Consider the following 6,291-nt stretch of genomic DNA (forward strand, 5'->3'; position numbering starts at 1 on the left):
ACACAATGGCCAGGGACTGCAATCATCTGACCATCTTCACTCACATGACTGGTGGGTGATGCTGGCTGTTGCCTGGGGTTTTGGCTGGACTGTCAGTCAGAATAACTACATGTTGACCCATTGCTGGACTCACCCAGAGCTGCCCACTCCTGAGTCCATCTCCATGTTTGTTGCTTGCTGCAATTGATGCTGGCCATGGGCCAGAAGCTCGGTTGGACTGTCAGCCAGGATAACTACACATGACTTCTCCATGTGGGCTAGTTGGGTTTCCTCACAACATGGAAGCGGGGCTCCAAGAGCTAGTCTCTCAAGATAGCAAGACAGAAGTACTGGACACTTTAATGATCTAGCTTCAGAAGTCACATGTTAATAGCATTGGTTTTACAGTACTCTGTTGTCTTGAAGTCATAAAGACTGACTCCGATTCTCAAACAGGGACATAGACCCCTTCACTTGATAGGAGGAGCTTACATTGTACAAAGACCATGTGGGATGAGTGGTACTGTTGTGGCTACCCTTGGAAAACCCAGTCTGCTGTAGCACTCAAGTATCTGTTGAATGAATGAATAAGTAAAAAAACATTTAAATGTTTGAAACTAATGGCAGATAATGAAAGACTTAGATCTTTTGAAGATAAAATTATAAAGATTTTGAGGCCATAGCTATTACTTTTCAAAAATTATCTCACTGTGATTTAAACATGTCCACCATGTTAACTACTTAGACCAGCATTTCCCAGAGCCTGTTAAATAGAATAGTCTCATGGAGAGAAGTTTCATAATCAAATACATGTATGAAGCACTATATCTATTTGTTTCCGTATCAGTTATCTATTGCTGTGTAACAAATTACTCCCAAAATCACTGGCTCAAAGCAGCAACCATTTTATTGTTTGTGCTTCTGTGGGTCAGGAATTTGTTCAGGATTCCACAGAGACAGCCCGTCTCTGCTCCATGGGTGCTCAGCTGGAGCTGGAGGTCTCCGATGCTCTCACTCTCAGTTTTAAAGTCATTTCTTTATTTTACCTTTTCTTTTTTCTCTCCAGAGTTCCTTTACAGCCTTGTTTGCAATCAGTGTTCCAAAGACTACGGAAATGGCATTTATTTAAATTCTGCTTCAGTTGTGTTTGTCAGACCATTAGAGGCAACAAATCATGCATGCCACTTTGCTATGTAGTATCAGCCCAAGTGGAGACATTTGTCCTGACTTGGGCTTAGAGCTGAGAACTGTATAAACCATATAGAGCGCTCTGCAGAGTGTGCACATGATGGTCTTGCCTTTGCATATGTTCTTTTGTTTTATTTCTCAAATTGTTCAGACCTGGACTGAAAGTAGGGTTAATACCTATTGAGGGGACCACCTTATAGATTGAGTGTGGTGTCTGGGTTCAAACTCTGATCCCTTGTCTTTGCAGAATGATGACTTTGAGCAAGTGATTTAACTTCTCTGGGGCTCAGCTTCCTCATCTGTAAAACTGGAATAATAGGACCAACTTGTTAGGTTATGTTGAAGATTAAATAAAAAGCTTTGTAGTACTGTAAAACAGTTAATAAATTTAGCTATTATGTATTCATTTATTCATCCACTCATCAAATTATATCGTGTGTGGATTTTTGTGCATGCTGTAGATAATAAGACAAAGAGGGTAGTTAGTTTTGTGTCACTTAGAGTTAAGTAGGGGAGAAAGGCAATGAATAAGTAAATAAATACATACACAAGATAATTTCAGAAGGTGATAAATGTTATGGGGTAAAAAATCAAGGGATGGGGTGGAGTGTGGAGAAGGAGTGCTGTAGCCAGGGCGGTCAGGGAAGATCTTTCTGGAATTCTCATGGCAGGAAGCTGTGTAGCTGGCTGAGTGTGGGCAGACAACATCAGCAAAGGGCCCTGACATGAAAATGGATTGTTAGTAGCAAAAAGTTCAACTGCCCCTGCAAAGGCACTCTGCAAAGCCCGTAGCAGAACATTCGTTTGCCTTCCTCATGGAATTAAATGCTATTACTGATCTCAATGCAGCCATGGTGGTTTTGTGCACAAAAATTCTAGATTTGCTTCTGGGTTTCTCAGGTGGATTTCTTTGCCTAACAGTGATTTTAGGGGTGTAGGGGCTAGTTGTTTTTTTTTAAATCAAGATTAACAAGTCTTTGAGGGCTATCATACTTTCAGAAAAGGAGGTGTGGAGGGTTTAATGAAACTTTCAGAACTCTTCCAAGGACCATGAATAGTAGCCTAGTGCTGCGGGGTCAGAGCCTTGAGAGAGCGGCATCACACCCACGTAGGTCAGCACCCAGCGAACAAAGAGTTAAAGCTAGAATCTCAAGGCGGGTGGAGGGGAGCACCTTGCTCTCTAACCTGTCTACCTCTCCCCTCAGTGAAGAGTTACTCCTGGCTGGCTGAGGTTTTACTTGTCTTCCAGGGTGTTCACAGTAAAAACTTCTTGCTGGGTGTATGGGTCGGCTCACTTTTTTGACTCTGGCTACTGGGTTTGTTGGGTAGTAAGATTTGCATTTTGTTGGGAGGTCTGTCCTTTGAGCATATGGAAGCCTAACAGATCGCTGCATGAGCTAAAAAGAACTCAGATGGGGATTGATCAAAGCAACTTAAATGTTAGAGAGACATGGCATCGCTCAACAAAATGCTCCAGAATCACTGATTTTAATGGCTCTGTCCTTAGAGAGGGTGGTCTTACTACTGGAGGATTGACTGGTGACATTCCTAAGAAAGACATTTCTAGAGAATCGGTGATAGTTTTGAAACTGACTCAAAGAAACATAAGACTTCATTTAAACAGACCATTTTAATTGTTAATTGGTGATAAGTGAAGATAAAAGACCACCAGAAACCTTGGAGATATTGTTGACTCTTCTCTTACTCTCACACCCACTTTTGGTGTCTCAGCAATTCCTGCTAGCTCTAACTGGAGATATGTCTATATCTGTATCTATATATCTATATTTAATCTATATCTTAATGTATTAATATACATATTCTCCAGAATACGAGCACTTTTCACTACACTGTACCCAACTACCATTATCTTGGTCAAAGCCACGTCATTTCTCGCCTGGATTATTGTAAAATAGACTACAGTAATACCTCGATTACTGGATTACTTACTGTAATAGATTTTTTTCCAACTGGCCTCCCTGTTTGCACCCTTGCTGTCTGTAATCTATTCTCAAGACCACAGCAGAATAACATCTTGTTAAAGGTAAGTCAGATCCTGTCACTCCTCTGTTCAAAACTCTTCAGTGGCTTCCCATCTCACTTAAGGTGAAAGCCGAAGTCCTAAACATGACCCACTGGGTCCTGCCTGATCTGCCCACCGGGCAGCCCCTGGCCACACCCTGTGGCCACTTGGAACTCACTTGCTGTCTCTCTCTTACTCTGCAACTGCTCCAGCCACTCTTGTCTCTTGTTGCTCCTTCAATGCCCCAAACACACTCCCCTCTCAAAGCCTGGGCCCTCTCATGGCTGCCCTATCTCGAATTTCAGCTCCTCCAATTTCAACACTTCACATCCTACTTCCTTGCTTTATTTTTTCTCTTTGGCTCTTATCACTATGTAACATGTTATATATTTAACTTATTTTTCTTCTTTGTTGCTCTTATAGTGGTCCAAGGAAGAGAAGACCATGGTGTAGATCAGGCTGGTTGCAGTGGGGATGATGAGAAGAGCCTGGATTCAGGATAAGTTTTGAAGATCATGCTGCTGGACTTGTTGTGGGCTTGAAAGTGGATTGAGAGAAATAAAGAAATCCCAGGTGATGCTTCTGGTTTTGACCAGAGCAATTGGGTAAATGGTGGTAGACTTTTCTAGGATGGGAAATTTTATTAGGAATAATAATAATAATTATTATTATTTTGAGATAGAGTCTCACTCTGTCATCCAGGCTAGAGTGCAGTGGTGTGATCATAGCTCACTGCAACCTCAAACTCCTGGGCTCAAGCGATCCTCCTGCCTCAGCCTTCTGAGTAGCTGGGACTACAGGTGCGCACCACAATGCCTGGCTAATATTTCTATTTTTTGTAGAGATGGGATCTCACTCTTGCTCAGGCTGGTCTCAAACTCCTGACCTCAAATGATCCTCCTGCTTCAGCCTCCTAGAGTACTAGGATTGCAGGCATGAGCCACTGTGCCCGGCCAGAAATGATTTTTTTAATAGGGGAAATCAATAGTCCAGTTTCAGCCATGTTAGTTTAAGGCATATATTGAACCTACAAACAGACGTAATGTAGGTTTAATGTAAACTAAACCTTACATGTAATGTAATGTAAATTAAACATTACATGTAATGTAATATAGATGCAGTTATGTATATAATTATAAACCTCAGGGAGGAGGTCTGGACTGGGAAAAATAAATCTGGGTATAATCAACATACAGATGATATGTGAAGATATGGGACTTCAGAAAACACTAAGGCAGAAAGTGCAGCCAGAGAAGAGACTTGGAAAAGATTCCTGGAGCAGTCAGTGCTTAGAGATTTAGTTTAGGAAGGAATAGATGACATAGAAAAGGTGAAATTGTTTCAGGGGCCAAGTTCATAAGAAGGAGAGCAATGTGGGGTACAGGGCACATGTTTCCCAGGGCATGTGACTACAGACACGGATACACGTGTGGAGTGAAGGTGGGAAGCTGAAATGGTTTTCACCTGATTACTTCTATATTTCTCTATGAAATATATGACAAGGTCTTTGGCCGAGAGTTGGGTGGGAGGGAATGTTGGAAATTTAAGGATTGAGAAGAAAATATGTAATAGTTGTCTTGGGAGTAGGTTAATTTACTAGGGAAGTTTAGTTATTAGGTAGTGTTGAGTGCTCACTCAAGATTTTTAGTCATAAATTTGAAATGTATCCTGATAACTTGGTTGTGGTTTTTCTTTAGCAACATTCAGCCACTTGAGAACAGGGGTGAGGTAAGCAGTTAAGTTTAAGAAAAGTTGGCGTGGCAGGAGGAGGAAATGGGAGTTACTATTCAACGGGTATAGTTTCAGTTATGCAAGATGATTAAGTGCTGAATATCCACTGTACAACATCGTGCCTGGAGTTAACGTCGCTCTGTTGTGTACTGAAAGTTTGTTAAGAGGCTAGAGCTCATGTTAAGTGTTCTCATCACAATCAAACAAATACATAAAGACAGGTTTCATATACTATCAAATAATATTAGATTTCAATGTAGGACTCAGAGAGGATTTATAGCTGTGAATATCCATATAAAAATAAGAATAAAAAAATAAGCATTCAAATAAGTAGGTTAGACAAAATAAAGCTTTGGAAAGCAGAAAAAGGAATTAATTTGGATTAATGGGCTTCATAAATTAAGAAACAGAAGAACGTGTACAATAGATAATTAAATTGAAAAGCTGTTTTGGGAGAGGAGGAGAAACACTGAAATAAAAAAAAAATTATTAACTGCTTTAAAAAATTCATAGGTCAGCTTACTCACTCTCTACATTTCCCTCCTATATTGAAAAACTAATTAACAAACTAAAAGCTAAGATCTCCAATTTCCAGACCTCCTTGCCCCTGAGCATATGCATGGCATGTGTTCCCATGCTAGATCTGGAAGTGGCAGTGTTGCTGTCATCTACCCACTACCTTTCGGCTGACTCCCTCCTTTGCCAGCAAGGTCAGAAATGTGTATGTTTATTCTGCAACAATTTCCCAATGTCCGTGCTCCAGCTTTCTGGGCCTGAAAGGCAGGAGTGGTGTTAGCACTGATGGAGATTGTTTCTTGGTCAGAGCTTCCGGAAATCTGAATTCATCTGCAGGCAAGAGTTCTTAATACAAATGGCGAATGGTGGCCTTAAAGGGAATGGTTTCCCTGTATATTAGTTCTTTACTGTTCTGTGGGCACCTTCAAGTGCTTTCCTCCAGTCCTTCAGTACTTACGGGAACATCAAATTATCATTTTGCTTTTTAAAAATTCTCTGCCCAACAGGGTTTCTGCTTCTGCACTGAGCCCAGCTTGGAAGAGGATGCACAGCTATAAGCTGGTTGCAGACAACAGACCCATATCAGATGGGTATCTAGGGTGGCTCATATTTTCTGCTTATTTCAAAGCCAGTAAGATCCCATCACTGATAAAAAGTAAGATGTTAATAATCCCTGATATGCAATAGCAAAAACAATTACTTAGCTCACTCCCGTGGTTACCTGGAGTGAGCTGCCCGAGGATGGCGAGGATTCCGTAGGCTGAGTGACGGCCTTGGCAGCCATCATGTGGAGACTGGAGTGCAAAGTTATCTCCCTGGGGAGCTTAAAGAAAGGCTCAGGGTCACATAGAGAC

The sequence above is a fragment of the Microcebus murinus genome, chromosome 8 (genome assembly GCF_040939455.1).
Source record: "Microcebus murinus isolate Inina chromosome 8, M.murinus_Inina_mat1.0, whole genome shotgun sequence".
In the NCBI taxonomy this organism is placed as follows: Eukaryota; Metazoa; Chordata; class Mammalia; order Primates; family Cheirogaleidae; genus Microcebus; species Microcebus murinus.